Source organism: Triticum aestivum, chromosome 3D, assembly GCF_018294505.1.
Source record: "Triticum aestivum cultivar Chinese Spring chromosome 3D, IWGSC CS RefSeq v2.1, whole genome shotgun sequence".
Classification (NCBI taxonomy): domain Eukaryota; kingdom Viridiplantae; phylum Streptophyta; class Magnoliopsida; order Poales; family Poaceae; genus Triticum; species Triticum aestivum.
The window spans coordinates 347,581,461-347,601,907 of NC_057802.1; positions in this window are offsets into that span (position 1 = coordinate 347,581,461).

Below are 20,447 nucleotides of genomic sequence, written 5' to 3' on the forward strand. Positions count from 1 at the left end.
AGATCGCGGTTGGTAAGCCCTTTTTATTGCGAATTAAGTTCGGTGATCCAAATTATGCTCCACTTGATCAAGTGTGGAGTTCTCCAGACGCGTTATTGGACCTCTGAAGAGTGCTTCCGATGCGGCAGAGTTTTACCAAGCGCAAGAAGGTGTGCAATGGTGAAGCTTTTCTGGTCGCAGTTCGGTGCGTCAAAACGCCCACTGTTGCTGAACGAAAAGATGACCCAATGGGCCGAGCTCCATAGGCTATTTGGTTCTTCCATGAGGGACGCCATGATCGGGCTGTGGCTGAACGAGCCAATTCCGGATAGTTATTTTGGTCTGGTGCGGTGACTTGCTGATGCGGTGCCACGTATCGACGTCGTGAAGCGGTCATCGTGCATTGAAGGTGCACTGATGGCCTTTGCCCGTGTCAAGACATACTGGGCGAAGATGAAGGCCACAGATGTTGCCGCGAAGGGTCCACCCAAAGGCAAGGACCACTACGCACCAGAGCACTATTTCGAGGATGTCCTGGAGGGTGCCCACTTGATAGAGGGTCAATGCTCGAAAAACATGATATTCGAGTGAAATGTATGGGTAGGTGTAAAAGACAATGTTATGATAAGGCTATATGTGTTAGTTTCGCCTAAAATTTTTGTTCCTCCTGTGCGGCCGTTTTTGTATTAACCTGAAAGTTTTCCAGTCGTCGGCTTCAGCCCCCACGTATAAAATACGGGGGCGTTCGGAAAAGCATGTGATCACTCTTAACCCAATGTCTTGGTCTATTAAGGAGGTGTCAATGCGGTGAACTTGGCAATCGGACTATAGGGTGTTAACACTTTCACTGAGCCATAGGAGTTTTATTAGGGGGGCGGGGAGCTACGATATAGCCCCTGGTATGTGTACGGCTTATCCCAATATGGTGCGTCGCATATATGACCTGAAGAAAAAGGTCCTTCGTATAATGCGGAGGGAATCGCGAAAGATTCCGATAAGTCATCGAGTGGTTGACCAGCTCTCGCCGCATCATGACAGTCAGTTTTCGGCTTTCTCTACTGAGGTGCTTGACCAGATGAACCGGAAGCACAATCACAGTAGTTCTCCCTTTACTACCCTAGCCGATAGAGCGGAACGTAAGGTAGCAAGCACAGGAGCCGGGTAACCCAACTATTGACCCAAGACATGATTCAGAGGTGATGCATATAAGGCCAAACTCGCGACGCCGAAGTACGCTATAAAACTGTTCGGACTTGTCGGCAACTCATTTGTTCCCGTACCGAGCCCCTGGCAAGTTATGCCGAGGTATGTGTGTGAAACAACCATAGGAGCCAAATTCATTTTTTGGAGAAAAAAAACGAATGCTGAATGCGGCTTATGTTTACTGGGACCTGAGTGCCAATGGTTATTTTATAGATAAAAAGGCCACAACCCCAGCTATTTGACATGCCCGGGGTCGAGGGCGGAGGAAAAAGGCATAGTACATGCTCGGAATAAAGAGTGCGGTCTACAAAAAGCTATTTTGGACCTCCTGTCGCACTTCTGCGCCGCCTGTCTTCGGCGAGGGAATTCCTTGATGGAAGTAGCCCCCTAGGTGAGTGTATGGAACCGGACTCCGATAGAGTCAGTTAGATGTTTGTCCTTTGCGTCACCTGTTTTTAAAAGATAATGAAAAAAGAAAGAGTAATTTAGAGGGAAAAAAGATGTTACAGAGATGCTTGCAGGCTTGTCTGTATTGTGCTTCCGCCGATGCCCAGGGTATCTTAAGTGCATAGTTATGTATGCGCGATACTAATTTCGCAGGTATATGAGGTGGACGGCGGAAGCCGAACCGCTATTTCTGCTCCTGGATTGGCCGATCCTGTTGAATGGAGACCGGTGGCTTAATGGCCGACAAGGTATGCGGTTTAATAAGATCGTTTCGTACTGAAGTTGCCTCAGTATGATCTTTAGTCCGAAGGGAGTGCTTCACGTGCTCCCTTGTAGAAGTGTGTGTCGCGTATGCCATGTTCACTGTTTTTACTTAGGGGGGAAATTGCTTCTGACCCCCGGTATTTGGTTGGTGAGTCTCTTCGTCATTGCAATCACCGGGCGGCCTCCTCCCCTTGTGTTCGGCGTTAAGCTTGCCGGCCTACTTGAAGACCCAACAGTTTCTGTTGGTATGATTAGCTGGTTTATCGGGGTGGCCGTGAATCTGGCAGGGTCGATCCAATATCGTGTCTAAAGTGGATGGTCCGTCTCTGTTTGCCGTAAATTGCTTTTTCCGTTGGCCGGGTTTAGGACCGCTGAATCCGGCGTTGACCGCTGTATCGCGCGCTCTTTCATTATCATTGCAGCGCTCGTGCTCGCTGCGTCGTGGCTTGCCATTGCCGTCTCGGACTTCGGAAGTGCCTGGATTGCTGGTGTTGTTGCTTCTACGAGCGAGCCAGCTGTCTTCTCCCGCGCAAAAGCGGGTCATTAAAGCGGTAAGGGCTGTCATGGATTTTGGTTTTTCTTGACCGAGGTGGCGGGCGAGCCATTCATCCCGGACGTTGTGTTTGAAGGCCGCTAGGGCTTCCGCGTCCGGACAGTCGATGATTTGGTTCTTTTTAACTAAGAACCTAGTCCAGAGCTTCCTGGCTGACTCTCCGGGCTGCTAGACAATGTGACTTAAGTCATCGGCATCCGGTGGCCGGACATATGTTCCTTGGAAACTGTCGCGGAAGGCGTCTTCCAAGTCCTCCCAGCTGCCAATAGAGTTTTCCGGTAGACTGTTTAACCAGTACCGAGCTGGTCCCTTGAGTTTTAGTGGTAGGTATTTGATGGCATGAAGGTCATCTCCGCGGGCCATGTGGATATGGAGGAGGAAATCCTCGATCCATACCGCGGGATCAGTTGTGCCGTCGTATGATTCGATATTCACGGGCTTAAACCCATCTGGGAATTTGTTCTGCATTACTTCGTCTATGAAGCAAAGAGGATGTGTGGCGCCTCTATATTGGTCCACACTGCGACATAGCTCCGATGGAGTCCATCTGCGGTCTTCGTCCTGGGCGTGACTAGGCATGTGGCGTTCGGGTAGATAGTTGTCACCGCGTGTGGGGGCACGTCCTCGTGATCCGTAGATCGATTTAGTATGTCTTGCTCTGCTGTTCAGGCCCTGCGGAAGGTTATATGTATAACCCTGAGCTGTTTTATCTCTGCCTTTATGGTGAGGTGGGGCGGGCTGGTGTTCGGCTTGAGTTGCCACTCTGTCCTGACCGCGTTGTGGTCGATTAGCCGCATTGAGTGACGATGGTATGGGCTCCAGCGCCTCATCGCTGAACTGAGGTAGCAATTTGCACTTCGGGTAATTTTTGGCTGGGCCACTAAGGCCGTATTCCTCGGCGGCCAGGACTACGGTCCATCTATCATTGAGCATATCTTGGTCAGCTTGAAGCTGCTGCTGCTTCTTTTTCAGGCTCCTTGCAGTGGCTATTAGCCGGCGTTTAAAGCGCTCCTGCTCGAGAGGTTCCTCAGGCACGATGAAATCATCGTTGCCGAGGCTCTCCTCCTCCTCGGAGAGCGGAAGATAATTACTGTCCTCCGAGTCTTCGTGTATGGCCTGTTCATCAGGGCTAACGCGCCCGTCTTCCCATTCATTCTGTTCGGAGATTGCCCCGACAGGGTCTTCATTGTCTTCGGCATCGTCCGGAGTATTGTTTTCTCCTATGCCGGTGTTGTTGTCTTTTGCACGACGTGACTTAGAGCGGCGCCGCTGACGCCGGTGTCTGGGCTGTGTCTCAGGAGGTTTATCCTCAACTGGATCCTCTTTGTCATCGTTGTTATTTTCCTTAGGTGTGTCAGCGTCCGATAAACTGCGGGTTTTGGCCCTGCTCTTCATCGGCATCGTCGTCCATACTGTCGATGTCTTCGGAGCCGTAATCAAGCATGTCGGTTAAGTCCTCGACAGTGGCTATGTAGTGGGTGGCGGGTGGGAAACGAAATTCCCCGTCATCAGCCTCCAGTTTAAGCCGGACATAGTTTGGCTGTGAGTATCCCACCAGGGACAGATTTTTTAATGAGTTTAGCACATCGCCAAAAGGCGAGTGTCGGAAGATGTCTACGACACTGAATTCGAAGATCGATAACTGATCAAGCTCAGCATCCGCGGACGCGCATGGTTTGGAGCTTATAACCGGAATCGTGTCCGGAGTTCCGATGATGCAGATATCATATGAGGTTAAGTCTGTGTGCGGCTCCAACGCCGCGGAATCTGCGGCCTCCGTGGCGGGGTTGAGCTTCCCACCCTCGGATGACATGATTTGCTCCGGATCTAGGGCCAGAGTAGTCATAGGTGCAATTTCCTAAGTATGGACCGGAGACAGATCTAAGTCATGTTCACCGTGGGGATAGGGAGCGGCTGCTGTGGTCTCAAAGCCGTCGAAGATCAAGTCTCCACGGATATCCGCGACATAATTCAAGCTCCCAAATCTGACCTGATGGCCAGGGGCGTAGCTATCGATCCTCTCCAGATGGCCAAGCGAGTTGGCCCGCAGTGCAAAGCCGCCAAACACGAAGATTTGTCTGGGGAGGAAGGTTTCCCCTTGGACAGCATCGTTGTTAATGATTGAAGGAGCCATCGAGCTGTCTGAGGACGGCATAGTGGAACTCTCAATGAAAGCACCAATGTCGGTGTCAAAACCGGCGGATCTATAGTAGGGGGTCCTGAACTGTGCGTCTAAGGATGATGGTAACAGGAGACGGGGGACACAATGTTTACCCAGGTTCGGGCCCTCCCTATGGAGGTAATACCCTACTTCCTGCTTGATTGATCTTGATGAATATGAGTATTACAAGAGTTGATCTACCACGAGATCGTAGTGGCTAAACCCTAAAAGTCTAGCCTGTATGACTATGGTTATCCCCCTCCTCCGGACTAAGTCTCCGGTTTATATAGACACCGGGAGGATCTAGGGTTACACAAAGGTCCGTTACGGAGAAAGGAATCTACATATTTGATCGCCAAGCTTGCCTTCCACGCCAAGGAGAGTCCCATCCGGACACGGGTAGAGTCTTAAGTGTTTGTATCTTCACAGCCCATCAGTCCGGCCCACGACTAATAGGCCGGACGCCCGAGGACCCCTTAGTCCAGGACTCCCTCACCCACCACCTTCGGCTTCACATTGAAGATCTTTAACCACAATCCAAAGTGGGGTGGGATGCGGAGGAAGGCCTCGCACACGACAATAAATGCCGAGATGTTGAGGAAGGAATTGGGGGCTAGATCATGGAAATCTAGCCCGTAGTAGAACATGAGTCCATGGACGAATGGGTGGAGAGGGAATCCCAATCCGCGGACGAAGTGAGGGATGAATACCACCCTCTCATGGGGCTCCAGGGTGGGGATGATCTGCCCCTGGGCCGGAAGCCGGTGGGCGATTTCCTGGGCTAAGTATCCAGCCTCCCAGAGCTTGGTGATGTCCTTCTCCTTGATGGAGGAAACCATCCACTTGCCCTGCGCTCTAGATCCGGACATGGCTGGAGTGCTTTTTTGAGGTGGAAAGGATGGAAGCTTGGGCGCTGGAGCTCGAGAAGGGATGGGCAGAGAGAAAGAAGGCGTGGGTGAAAAGGTGAAATCCTTATTCCTTTATAAAGGCTGCGAATATCAAGCGCCTCCCCACTCGCCTTAAAACTTGCCTATTCCCCAAGGGCCGTGCAGACAGCGCGGTTGGATTACCCACGCCCGTATTGATGAGAATCCCGCAATAAGGGGACACGATCTCTGCTTTGACAAGACGTGCCAATACAACCGCATCTTGAAATGTGGAGCGGGAGGCTAAAAAATGGTCCGAAATAATGACCGGGCGGTGACGTGATGTCACGCTACAAAAGTTGTCAGTAGATTGGACTCGTGAAATATTGTACTCTCTATGGGTGTGTGTGTGGTACTTGTTTTGCAGAGCCGGACACGTTTGCTGTATTCGAAGGCTGTTTTGGAGTATTCGGAGGAGGAACCCGCCATGCAATGCCGAAGACAATCTGCGCGCCGGACACATCGCCATTGAAGCCTGGTTCAGGGGCTACTGAGGGAGTACTGGATTAAGGGGTCCTCGGGCGTCCGGACTATGTAACATGGGCCAGAATAATGGGCTATGAAGATACAAGACAGAAGAATTCTTCCCGTGTCCGGATGCGACTCTCCTTTGCGTGGAGGGCAAGCTTGGCATTTAGATATGTAGATTCCTTCCTTTGTAAACCGACTCTGCACAAACCCTAGGCCCCTCCGGTGTCTATATAAACCGGAGGGTTTAGTCCGTAGAGAGAATAATCATAATCATACAGGCTAGACTTCTAGGGTTTAGCCATTACGATCTCGTGGTAGATCAACTCTTGTAATCCTTATATTCATCAAGATCAATCAAGCAGGAAGTAGGGTATTACCTCCATGAAGAGGGCCCGAATCTGGGTAAACATTGTGTCCCCCGTCTCCTATTACCATCGACCCTAGACGCACAGTTCGGGACACCCTACCCGAGATCCGCCGGTTTTGACACCGACACCACCCGCTGGGTGGTGTATTCAAACTTGTTGAATTCTGGCTAAGAGCCTTGCTATGTAAATTAACTTTATTCGCACAAGTTGTGCTTTGCCGGGTTCTAACTTGCCTTGCTTTTCTGTTCTCTTGGCTTTTTCCTTTGCCGCCTTCCCTTGGCTGCCGCCTTGCCAGCCAGACAGCCACTCTGCGGTCTGTGGCTGGGTCAGGTACTTAGCCATTTTGGGAAGGCAAGTACTTTGGCCGTTTAGAATGTAGCAAGTTAAGTGAGAAGCCGGACGGTGAGGCGAGGAGCCGGCTTGACCTATGTTGGTGCATTTTTCCTTAGCCATTTTTCGTGTGGGCACTGTCTCCTGCCTTTAGCTCTTGCTAGCCGGACAGTCGCTTTGCGAGCTACGGCTTACGGCAAGAGAAGGCTTAGATGCCAGCACACTACTTGTCCGACTGCAGGTAGCATCAACATAGTACAAGGCGGCAAGCCCCCGGGCCGGCTGGTCGAACCCGGTGACGGGCGAAGGAATGAAATAACACATTCACAGGCATAAAACTTATCATATAGATAAAAAGGGTAGCCCCGACTGCTCCTCGAGGGTCCTGATGTCTTTGCACTTAATACAAAAGGTAGCGTGGTACATACTGCGTTAACTGTAAAATCTTCGGAGGAGATTTGCGTTCCATGGGCGCTCTGTTTCCTTGCCGAAATCGTCCCTCTTGCGTGCCCTGGGCTTCTGTGCATCGATCAGGTAGTAGGAGTCGTTTCCCAAGGCTTTGTTGATGATGAAGGGGCCTTCCCAAGGGGCCGAGAGCTTGTGCTGGCCGACTATTCGCTGGATCAGTCGGAGCACAAGGTCTCCCTCTTGGAAGGATCGTGGCTTGACCTTCCGACTATGATATCGGCGCAGGCTCTGATGGTAGACGGCGAACCGGCTGAGTGCCAACAGCCGGCCCTCTTCCAGCAGGTCGATGTCGTCTTCTCGTGCTTCCTTCGCCTTCGCCTCCGTGTACATGGTGACGCGAGGTGAGTTGAAATCAATGTCAGTTGGGATGACGGCCTCGGCCCCGTACACGAGGAAGAAGGGAGTGAAGCCGGTTGCTTTGTTTGGCGTGGTGCGGAGGCTCCAGAGGACGGCCGACAGCTCTTCGATCTAGCAGCCGGCCGAGCGCTCCAGTGGCTCGACCAGTCGGGGCTTGATGCCGGAGAGGATGAGGCCGTTTGCTCGCTCGACTTGGCCGTTTGACTGCAGATGGGCAATGCCCTGCGTCGCGCAAAAACGAGCCAAGGCGCCTTTGGCAAAGTTGGTGCCATTGTCGGTGATGATGCTGTGTGGTACACCGTACCAGACGGTGATGTCTGCGATGAAGGTCACAACAATTGGACCATTCAGCTTCTTGATTGGCTTCGCTTCAATCCACTTGGTGAATTTGTCCACGGTGACAAGCAGATGGGTCATGCCGCCGCGTGCTGTCTTGAATGGGCCCACCATGTCCAGCCCCCAGATGGCAAAAGGCCAAGTAAGGGGGATGGTCTTGACTGCAGAAGCCGGCAGATGTTGCTTGGAGCTGAATTTCTGGCACCCCTTGCATTTCTTGACCAAATCCTTGGCGTCCTCCAAAGCAGTCGGCCAGAAGAAACCATGGTGGAAAGCTTTGGCGACAAGGGATATGGAGGCCGCGTGGTGGCCGCACTCGCCTTAGTGGATGTCTCTGAGGATTGCTTTGCCCTTCTCTGGCTCTACGCAGCGTTGGAATACCCAGTGACGCTGCGCCTAACAAGCTCTTTGTTGATGATGGTGTATGCTGCTGCCCGACGTTGTACCTGTCGGGCCAAGATCTCGTCGGCTGGTAGTTCTCCGCTCACCAGGAAGTTGAGGATGGGCTGCGCCCATGATGGTGCTTGGACTTCGTCCACTGTCATTACGGCCACTGGTACTAGGGCAGTTGGGTTGGGAGGCGGCGGGGTGGAGTCGACTGCTGCTTGCTGCATTGTTGAAGTCCTACCCTGGGCCGACTGCCGCAGCCCCCGAGCCGCCTGCCGAAGTCCTCGGGCCGACTGCCGCAGCCCCCGGGCCGGGTGCGACTGCTGCAGTCCCCGAGCCGCCTGCCGACGTCCCCGGGCCGACCGCTGCAACCCCCGAGTCGGATCCGACTGCTCTGGGGGCAGCCGGCATGAAGATAGACTCTGATTCCGGCGAAGGCTTGATAGACGGCTTGAGGAGGCGCTGAAGGGAGACGCCGGCTAGTATGGCTTGCCGGGTGGAGCCAATCCGTGCCAGGGCATCTGCTTGCTCGTTGTCGGCCCATCGCACGTGAAGGAACTCGCGCCCATCAAAATATCCGCTGATTTGCTGGACGAGGAAGCGGTAGCTCACCATGTTTGCATCCTTGGCGTCTCAGTCGCCAGATGACTGTTGGACCATCAAGTCTGAGTCGCCGAAGCACAGGATCCGGCGGATGCCGATCTCTTTGGCCAGCCGGAATCCGTGTACTAGTGCCTCATACTCGGCCATGTTGTTGGAGGCGGCAAAGTGGATTTGCAGTGTGTATCTCAGCTTGTCGCCTTTGGGAGACGTGAGGATGATGCCGGCTCCCAAACCGGTTCGCCTCTTCGAGCCATCAAAGTGCATCCGCCAATGAGTGGAGTCCGGAGCTGGCGACAGGTACAGGGTCTCAGCCCAATCGACGAGGAAGTCGGCCAGTGCTAAGGACTTGATGGCGGTGCGAGGCTGGTAGAAGATGGTGTAGGGGGCCAGCTCGATGGCCCACTTGGCCGCTCAGCCCGATGCATCTCTGCTGCCTATGATCTCGGCAAGCGGGGCGGTGCAGACAACCGTGATGGGGTGCTCTTGAAAGTATGGCTTGAGCTTCTTGGCGGCAAAGTGCATGCCGTAGCACATCTTCTGGTAGTGGGGGTAGTTCTGCTTTGGGGTTGACAACACCTCACTCAAGTAGTTCACAGGCCTCTAGACTGGCTATGCTTTGCCGTCTTCCGGGTGCTCTATCACAATGACAGTGCTGACCACCCGGCCGGTGGCGGCGATGTAGAGGAGCATGGGCTCCTTAGCAGCCGGGGCCGCCAGGACAGGCGGCGTGATCAGCATCTTCTTCGGCTAAAGAAAGGCTTCGTCCACCTTGTTGTTCCCCTCGAAGTGAGTGGTCTTCTTCATTAACTGGTACAGGGGAAGAGCCTTCTCTCCCAGCCGATTGATGAAGCGGCTGATGGATGCCAAGCACCCGGTGAACTTCTGGACGTCTCGTAGTCGAGCAGGTCTCTCCATCCTCTCTATGGCCTTGATCTTCACAGGGTTACACTCGATGCCGCGTTCTGAGACCAGGAAGCCAAGGAGCTGGCCGGCTGGGACTCCAAAAACACACTTCTCTGGGTTGAGCTTGATTTGAAAACGGCACAGATTATCAAAGGTTTCCTTGAGATCTTCGAGGAGGGTACCGCGCTTCTCCGTCTTCACCACAATATCGTCTACATAGACGTGGACATTTTTGCCGAGTTGCTTGAGGAGGCACTTCTGCATGCAACGCTGAAACGTGGCACCGGCATTTCTCAAGCCGAATGTCATGGTTAGGTAACAGAAGGCTTCGAATGGTGTGATGAAGGCGGTCTTCAGGCAGTCGGCCGGGTTCAGCTTGATCTGGTGGTAACCGGAGTAGGCATCAGGAAAGACAGCAGCTCGCATCCGGCTGTGGAGTCTATCACTTGATCTATCCGGGGCATAGCAAACGGATCTTTGGGGCAGAACTTTTGAGGCTGATATAACCAATACACATGCGCCATTTGTTGTTCTTCTTAAGTACAAGGACTGGGTTTGCAAGTCATTCTTGAAAGAACACTTCCATAATGAAGCCGGCTGCTAGAAGCCGGGCTATCTCTTCACCAACAATTCTTCTCTTCTCCTCTGACAGGCGGCGGAGGGGTTGCTTGACTTGTTTTGCATCTGCTCGGACATGTAGCTTGTGCTCGGCGAAATCCGTCGAAACACCCAGCATGTCTTTGGGAGACCATGCGAAGATGTCCCGATTCTCACAGAGGAAATCGACGAGCTCACTTTCCTATTTGCTATCGAGGTTGGTCCCCATGACAGCAAACCTCTCCGGGTGGTTCGGGCACAAGGGAATCTTATTGATTTCTTTGGCCGGCTGGAAGGAGCCCTGGGTCTCCGACTCCTTGGGGTCTGGTGATAGGTCCGGCTGCTTGCTGGCCATGGCCACAACCCGGTCAAGAAGCTTCTTCTTGGCGGCAATCACAAGGGACTTGGCCAACCGACTGCTAGCTGCAGCACAGGCGGCCGACTCCTTGTAGTCTCCGGCCACAGTGATGATGCCCTTGGTTCCCGGCATCTTCATCTTGAGGTAGGCATAATGTGGCACTTCCATGAACTTGGCTAGAGCTGGCCGGCCTAGGAGCGCATGATAAGGGCTCTCCAGGTCAACCACCTCAAACCAAATTGCTTCGCGGTGGAAATGATCTTTGTCTCCGAAGAGGACATCTATCTTGATCTTGCCGATTGGTGAGCAGAAAAGGCCAGACACAATACCGTGGAAGATAGTCCGACTGGGCTGGAGCTGCTTCTCTTTGATGCACAACATCTCCATAGTGTCGCGGTAAAGGATGTTGATGCTGCTACCGCCGTCTATCAGGATCCGGGAGAAACTAGCAGCTCGCCTCCGTTGTGAAGGTGGCATCCAACACTAGGGCGCGCATAGGAACCCGGAGAAGGCATCACTTCTGGGTGGTAAGCTCGGATCTAGCTAATGGGCTTCTCGGACCAGTGCATGAACTCTGGGGCCTCTAAGGCGACATCGTTCACCTCTCGGTGCTGCTAACGTCGGCTATGCTTGTCGTCTACCACGCTGGTGAAGACGATGTAGGATCCATGTTCTTCAGGCAATTCGTCTTGGATGGCGGCGACTGGACGGGCCGGCTGCTGCTGAGGAGGAGGAGCCGGCTGGCCAGCAGGCAAAGGAGGCAACAGTCCTTCGCCCTTGGAGATTCGGGTGAGCCAGTGGCACTTCCGGGTGGTGTGGTTGGACGGCTTTGCGCCGCTATTGAACTTGCATGGAGCATCGAGGGTTTGCTCATAGGAGAAGGTGGGCAATTAGCAGGCTTGCCGCCCTTCTGACGCTTGGGACCGGGTTGTCCCTCCGGCTGCTAATCCTCAATAGTTGCCACCTGCCGGCTGGTGGAAGCCGGCTGCGGGGCCTTGCGGTTGTTGCCGTGCTAGCGCCGACTGTTGTCATCAGTCGGTGTCCGAGGAGCCGGAGGGAGCACCTTCCCGGACGCGTCCACCTGGAGCTCCGAATCCATGGAGGTGTCGGCAATGGCGTACTTGTCTGCTATGATCAGCAGTTTGTCGAGCGTGGCCGGCTCGTCGCAGAGGAGTCGGTGCTTGAGTAGGGTGCCTTCTCTGCACCCGGCGGTGAAGTATTCTATGACTTGCACCTCGTGCACCCCTTCGCAGGAGTTGCGCTGTTCGGCCCACCGCGTCAGATAGTCGCGGGTAGATTCGGTGGGGCCTTGGACGCACAGAGAAAGCTGGCGAGGCTTGGGCGGCCGCTTGTAGGTGCTGGTGAAGTTGCGGATGAAGACCTCGGTGAAGTCTAACCAGCTGTTGAGGATGTAGGGCTTCAGGCTGTTCAGCCATGTCTGGGTCGTGCCCTGGAGCATGAGCGGAACGTACTTCACGGCGACGCGCTTGTTGCTGTTTGCTATGTTGACAGCGGTGGAGTAATCAACAAACCAATCTTCCGGCTTCACGGAGCCGTTGTACTTGGGCGTGTCTCGTGGGAGCGAGAACCCTTTGGGGAAGGGCTCGTCGCGAATGCGGGGGCCAAAACAAGGCGGACCGATTGCATCTTCTTCTTCTAGGGCCAGGGATCGAGCCAGTCGGTCGATCCGATGGCGGGCGTCGTTTTCTCCGACTCCTTCACGGCGGCCCAGCCGACCGCTGAGAGTCGGGTGCTCAACAGGAGGAGGAGGCGGACGATCATCCCGTCGTTCCACTGCTCGTGCGCAGCCGTCTTGGTCGCGCTCAATGGTGATGCGTGTGTGGCTGCGGCTAGCAGCCGGCTCTCGATCTCTTCTGTCGCGGACGCCGCCGGTTGGCGTCCGGGAGGTCGTGCCTTGGTCTCGGCGAGGGGGAGGATTCTCAGCATGCGCGCCGGGTTCTACCACGCGGCGACCGGCTTCTTGCTGCGCGGTGGCCGCGTCGAGGAGCTGCTGAATGCGCTCCGTCATGCAGCGACGCTCGTCACCCTCCAAGTGGTCCAGCTCATCCGCTGCCGCCTGGGCAGCACGTATGTTCTCCATGGGTGTGGCGTAGATAGGGCGGTCTATCCCGAACATGCTGGCGACGGCAGCGCCGCATTGTCGGACTGTGCCCACACGGCTGGGCTCGCCAGCAGCCAGCGTGCCGCCGATGGCGCGGTCGATCTCGCGCTGGTAGGCCTCGGAGAGGCGTCTCATGATGGCCAACTTCTTGGCGTTCTCGACGAGCGCGACGCGGCAGGCCTCTAGTGTCTCGGCGTTGGCGTCTGCCGTGATGGGCGCGGACAGGTCCCGCAGTGCCGCTTGCAGCGGATCCTGGCCGGCTCCGCCGGAAGCTTCGTCGTGGCTGATGACGAGCACATCCATGACGGTGCTGCCGCCGCTGTCCGCGCGAGGGAGCGGGTCGTCGATGACCACCACGTTGGTGGGGAAAGCGTCGAGGGATGCCGTGTCGGAGTCGACAAGCATCGGGTCGGTGGAGCCAATCGACTCTAGGTCGGAGGTCGGCTCGTTGGCGATGTGGAGCTTGCCAAGGAGGTCAACGGGGCAGCTCTCAGAGCTGGCTGCTCCCGCATCGGGCGCGGGCTCGTCGGAGAGGCGGATCCTGCCGATGAGATCGGTGAGTCCGCTCGCTGCGCAGGCGGCTTCTGGGCCATGCAGCGCATCGGCGCAAACGCCATCGGGTGTGTCGGGTTGGCTGCGCTCGCCTGGAAGGAAAAGGGTTCCCGTCCAGAACAGGTCTCCGGACGACGGCGCATCTAGCCCCACGTGGCCGCCTTCTGGATTCCACCGCCTTTTGGCAGCCGGCCGCCCGGACCAGCCGGCCCCAGGAAGGCGGTCCTTTGTCTTTGATGTTTGAGGGGCGCAGCCGGCCCCGATGTCTTGAAATACCATGGGGGGCTGATGAGGCTACCCGTGGTTATTTACTCCGACATTGACTGGAGAGGTGTCTTGGTCATGTCTACATAGTTCTCGAACCCGTAGGGTCCGCACGCTTAACGTTCGATGACGATTTTGTATTATATGAGTTATGTGATTTGGTGGCCGAATGTTGTTCGGAGTCCCAGATGAGATCACGAACCTGACGAGGAGTCTCGAAATGGTCGAGAGGTAAAGATTGATATATAGGACGATGGTATTCGGACACCGGAAGTGTTCCGGGGGTACCGGATACATATCGTGTCACCGGAAGGGGTTCCGGGCATCCCCCCGGCAACTACATGGGCCTAATGGGCAAGAGTGGGAAAGACCAGCCCCTAAGGGCTGGTGCTCCCTATGTAGGCCGAAATAAGGGGGGAAGGAAAGCGGATAAGAGAGAAAGGAAGGGGAGGGATTCGGCCTTCCCCTTCCTTCTCTCCCCCATCCTCCTTCCTCCCCCCTCTGCGAATTATGGTAAGGGGGGTAGGATTAGGGCCCCAAGTAGGATTCCTCCTACTTGGGCGCCCCCTCTCCCTCCCACCTATATATATGAGGGGGAGGTGCCTAGAACACACAACAACATCTGTTAGCCGTGTGCGGCACCTCCCTCCACAGTTTACGCCTCCGGTCATATTCACGTAGTGCTTAGGCGAAGCCCTGCGCGGATCACTTCACCATCACCATCAACACGCCATCATGCTGACGGAACTCTCCCTGGACACTTTTCTGGATCAAGAGTTCGAGCGACGTCATCGAACTGAACGTGTGCAGAACTCGGAGGTGCCGTACGTTCGGTGCTTGATCGGTCGGAACGAGAAGAAGTTCGACTACATCAACCGCATTGTCAAATGCTTCCGCTTTCGGTCTACGAGGGTACGTGGACACACTCCCCCCCTCTCGCTATGCATCACCAATATAGATCTTGCGTGAGTGTAGGAATTTTTTTAAAATTGCATGCTACGTTTCCCAGCAATCCAAGGCAATGATCATGTATATAGGCATCACGTCCAAGATTAGTAGACCGACTTCTGCCTGCATCAACTACTATTACTCCACACATCGACCGCTATCCAACATGCATCTAGTGTATTAAGTTCATGGAGAAACGGAGTAACGCAATAAGAACGATGACATGATGTAGACAAGATATATTCATGTAGAAATAGACCCCATCTTTTTATCCTTAATAGCAACGATACATGCGTGCCTCGCTAGCCTTTCTGTCATGAGGACACCGCAAGATTGAACACATCACAAAGCACCTCTTCCCATTGCAAGAAAAATCAATCTAGTTTGCCAAACCAAACCAAAGTTTCGAAGAAGAAATACGAGGCTATAATAATCATGCATATAAAAGATCAAAGAAGACTCAAATAATATGCATAGATAGATCTGATCATAAACTCGCAATTCATCGGATCCCAACAAACACACCGCAAAAAGTCATTACATCAAATAGATCTCCAAGAACATCGAGGAGAATATTGTATTGAGAATAAAAAAGAGAGAAGAAGCCATCTAGCTACTGCCTACGGACTCCTAGGTCTGTGGTAAACTACTCACGCATCATCAGAGGAGCACCAATGGGGATGATGAACCCCTCCGTGATCCTGTTCCCCTCCGGCAAGGTGCCGACATAGGACTCTAGATTGGATCTCGTGGTTCTGGAACTTGCGGCGGCTGGAATTGTGTTTTGTTGACTCCCCTAGGGTTTCTGGAATATTTGGGTATTTATAGAGCTGAGAGGCGGTAGAAAGGACCTCCATGGGCCACACCACCCATCAGGGCGCTCCAGGGGCCTCTAGCGTGCCCAGGTGGGTGGTGGGCCCCACGGGCCTTCCCTCGTGCACTTCCTTGGCTCCTAAGTTGTCTTCTGGGCAGAAAAAAAATCTCCAAAAAGTTTTGCTGCGTTTGGACTATGTTTCATATGGATATCCTGCAAAGTAAAAAACAAGCAAAAAACAGCAACTGGCACTGGGCACTACATCAATAGGTTAGTCCCAAAAAATGATACAAAGTTGCTATAAAATGAATGTAAAACATCCAAGGATGATAATATAACAGCATGGAACAATAAAAAAAATATAGATACGTTGGAGACATATCAGCCCCCTCCCCCCCAACACGCGCGCACATTACAAAGCCGGGCCATTTTCCTGCCCGGGGCGCCGGCATGATCGAGGGTGCGGGTGTGACAGACGGAACCAACGCGGATGTGGTCGCGTACACATCGACGATCTTCTTCGTCGCAGTCGCCTTCTCAGCATTCTCACAGGCGCACTGGCGGGCACACTAGTCCTCGCGGGCAATTGTTTCCATATTCAGTCCCGATGCGGATAAGGGCCCACGGTCTCCGTCGACCCAAAACCCATGCCGACGGGGGTACGATGGCGCAGACACGACGGTTACGAGCGGTGGCGGCGCGGACGCGGAGTTAGGATTTAGGCAGGCTCGAACATGAGGAAGGGAGGACGAGGGATGAGAGGTTGCTCGGGGAAGGGTTGATTTTGGAGGATTTAGGGTGTGTCCAGTGTGTCGGGTTTGACATGACAAACATGTTGAGACACGTACAAACGGTCCCACACATATGTGCAGGGATTGAGGCTCAGTGAATAATCCGAACATTTTGGCTACATATGGGGGTGTTCTTTGATGGAACATTTTGTGTCCGGACACTCCGGGCTGTCCACCTGGATATATGAAGGGTTTTCTCTACCTGCCGCTCTGATGGCTGATGACGGGTAGGAGAATCTCGATGCCTCAGCTCTGCCTAGTAGATAGGTTAGGATTTCGGAACTCGCAGAAGCGATGCTCAGGTGGATGGTGGCACTTCATCTTCGAGTCGGTCTTATGGACTTTGATTCTCCTCGAGTTCGTCTATCGTGACAGATTAGATAGAGTTTCAGCATAGATTCTTGCCGCTCCTCGTGACGACAAGGTTAGGGTTTTCTCGTCGTGCGTTCGCGAGTGTGAGATTTTGTATCAGGTTCTTTATATCAATCCTTCAGAGTGTCTGCATGAAAACTTACCGGCTGTCATCGACAAGGTCAAGACGGCTCCTGTATGGGAGCGGCAACATCGCTCATCAACGGGTCGTTTTGACGGTGGTAGTGATCGTTCGATGGCACAGATTTTTAATGTAACTTTTTTTATGTTTGAGACGCCTTCTAATTTTACTCTAACCAGTCGTCGGCCCGGGACGGTTTCCCCTTTTCCGTTCGGTACGGTGGCACTGTAGGCATTCGAAGCCACTACGGTTCTACGGACGACAGAGGGTATACGCATCGCTGTCGCGTCCCTGCCTGTGCACAGTGGCAGGGCACGGTCGGTATGTTGACATTTGTTGCTCCCACGGGACCAATTTGTGCGGTTCTTGTCATCGAGACGTCCACACGAGGCTACGTACGTACAGGCAACTCCGTGCAATCCAGTTTTTTTGGAAAGCATGCAATCCATTCTCCTGTCCTGAAGCGCTCGGTCTGATTGATCCGTCTCTGGCCTCTACTCTCTCCGGTGACATGTGCGCGAGTTAGATTAAGTTATCTTCAGATGCTACGTTGCACAAGGCTGAGATCGACCTGAATGGGACTGCTGGCAGGCACTGGCCGGGCGCCAGTCATGTGAGATCATGCGTATTAGGATCGATCGTGGAGGACTCCCCGTCTTGATTACATCCCGAAATGTGAACTGTACCGCCATGAAACTTCCGGAGGACATACACATGCGCTCCTGGGATGCATGGCGCAGCAGTACACAAACCATCTCTCGCTGACCGTGAAGTGGGAGCACAAAGCGGTGGAGCACCACTCCCACTAGCCACTACCACTAGAGCTGTGCGTCCCCTTTTTCCTCGCCAATGCGTTCGCTTCTGTTTGTACGGTTCCGAAGTATGCATCTTGCTGTTTCCCTTGACGGAAAGTTGTTATTTTCTTTCCGATGGCGGAGCATTCTGGACGGAATCGCACCACATGTGATGTCGCAGGATTACGATGAGGCTTGAACGGTCGAAAACCCAAGAGAATCTCCAGCTAGCTCGATCGGTCTCCGGTAATTACTGTGAAGTGGTTGGATTGGTTTTGATATAGAGAAGAAATTGCATGCATGGTTTACGACATGCTATACTACGTGTTACTCACCCGGGATGTACATGTACACATACAGAAGAGGTGGTGACCTGACGGAAGCACTGAGCTCACGCGGCATGTTAACTTGGATCATGGAGGTGAAAGATGCATCGCGCGTATGGAGCCAGTTTCGTGATCCAAGAAATGTGGTGGGGTTTGATATGAGTGGCTGCCATGGCGCTTCAGACCAACGAAAGAAACACGATTCTTCCTGTGTCTGTTTTGCTCGACAGAGATGCCAGAACTCAAGATTAGACTGTCAGTTCGTTTCCAGCGCTGAGATCGTACGAGTACACTACCTGTGGATAAGGCCGGGAGCAGGATCCCGGGCTACCAAAACTAGCCCTAGCACAGTAAACTACCTGCAAGATCCAAACGCAGGAGGTCAGTAAAAACGTTTTCCCCGAAACCCTAATACGCTCTGGCGGCTCCAGGGCGACTAGGGTTTTGACCGTGGAAAAAGGGTTCCGCCCGGAGACTTGTCGCCGGGGCAGATCGAGCCTGCTTGCTTGCGCTTGAGGATGGCTGCGGCGAACGCCTCGGCGAGAGGCGGGACATGAGAGGACGGCCAGATGGGCCGGGAAGGCAGGAAGAAACTAGAGGAAGCTTTGGGCAAACTGGACATATCTGAAGAAGAGGCGACCCCTCTGGTGATCGATGATCGCACCGATGGTGGTCCGGTGAAGTGGTTATTGGCTGGTAAAATTCTTCACAGAAATCTTTTTCACATCCATACTATCACCAATGCACGCCGATCGGCGTGGGGAAACCCGCGAGGACTGAAGTTCAGATCGGTTGGGTTCAACAAGTTTGTGGCTAAATTTGAGAATCAAAGGGATAGAGATCGTGTCTGGGGTGGATCGCCATGGCACATAAACAAGAACGCCGTGGTGCTTGCTGAGTTTGATGATTGCATGAGGCCAGATGAACTTAAATTTGATCGTCTGCAGATTTGGGCTAGGGTTGTTGATCTACCCTTTAATTTGAGAGATGAATCATGGTGGAGCCCAATTGCTAAACACATGGACAAGAATGCCCAGTCTGTTACGTTTGATCATAATGGTGGTTTTCTGCGTGCAAGGATCTCCATTGATGTAGAAAAGCCATTCAGGAGATGGATTCTAATTGATTCGGCCAAGAGGAAGAAAGTGGATATGTCTAATATTCAATATGAGCAAGTGCCCTATTTTTGTTTCTCCTGTGGAAAGTTGGGTCATTCAGATCTTTACTGCCCAACGCCGGGGTCCCGGGACGAGAATGGTGACCTCCCGTTTGGACCAAAGCTACGAGCATCGGAGGATTTCAGGAAGCCAGCGAGTTCAGAGAATTCTTCCAGGGATCATAATACAAGTAACAAAACCAGGAACTCGAGTACTGCTACAGAGACAGAGGAAGTGAATTCCCCCGTCAAGCATAGGAAACAGCAGAAGCATAAAGATGCCCCGAATCAGGTGTATAGGCCGGTTGCAAAAATCACACTGCTGCTTACTGATGGAGAGGAAGGGGATGTGGCTGGCGTTTCAAAGTTGGCCAGTGCTGATGCAGCATCACAGGTCAGTGGGGAGGAAGATGAATTTGCGCGCGATGACAAGAAGAAGAAGCCTACACCAAAGAATTCGGCAGAGACCGCGCAACGGTCCTGCCCGTCCCAATGAGTTGTATCAGTTGGAACTGCCGGGGGCTTGGGAACCCTGAGGCAGTTCGTGAGCTTCATAGCATTGTGAAGCTGGAAGGACCCACCCTAATCTTCGTTATGGAAACAAAAATAAAAGCAAAGAGAGTAGAGGTTTTGCAGAGTTTGCTAGGTTTTGGTGGCTGTTTTGCCGTAGAGAGTGTCGGCCTTAGTGGCGGCATTGGTCTTTTTTCGTCTAATGATGTTATTGTCGAGTTAAAAAACTTCAGTACTTGTCATATTAATGTTTTGGTTACTAATAAAGTTCAGAACTCTCCTTCATGGAGGTTCACTGGTTTTTACGGAGCACCGCGTGCTACTGATAGACATAGCAGTTGGCGGTTCTTGCGTACCCTTCATTCTCTACCACATGCATCTTGGATGTGTATGGGAGATTTTAATGAGACGATGTATCCAACGGAGCACTTCAGTAGAGCTGCTCGTCCGGAGCGACAGATGCAAGCTTTCAGGGAAGTGGTTGACGAGGTATCCTTCCAGGACTTGGGCTGGTCAGGCATCGCTTACACATGGGATAATCGCCAAGCGGGAGTGGATAATGTGAAAGCAAGGCTGGACCGGGCCTTTGCTAATGAGGAATTCCAGTAACTTTTTCAACATATCAGAGTGAAACATTTATCTTCGGTCGAGTCTGACCACTGCTTTGTTGTAGCGGAAATAAATGAAACACTATCAGCGCGGCCACGTGAAAAAAAACAATTCAGATACGAAAATGTTTGGCAGACGCACTCCGATTATGATCGCCTAGTTGCAGATACTTGGCAAAGTTTAAGGTGCAGGCCGGGCATGCAAGGTATTGCCGAGGCCTTGGGTGAGCTCCAGGCCACACTAGAACCGTGGAGTTCTAGGGAGTTTGGGTGTCTGACGAGGAGGGTGAGGCAGCTTCAGAAGAAGCTCGATCGCATCCGCTTTGTGACTATTGGTCGAGGTCCATCGCAAGAGGAG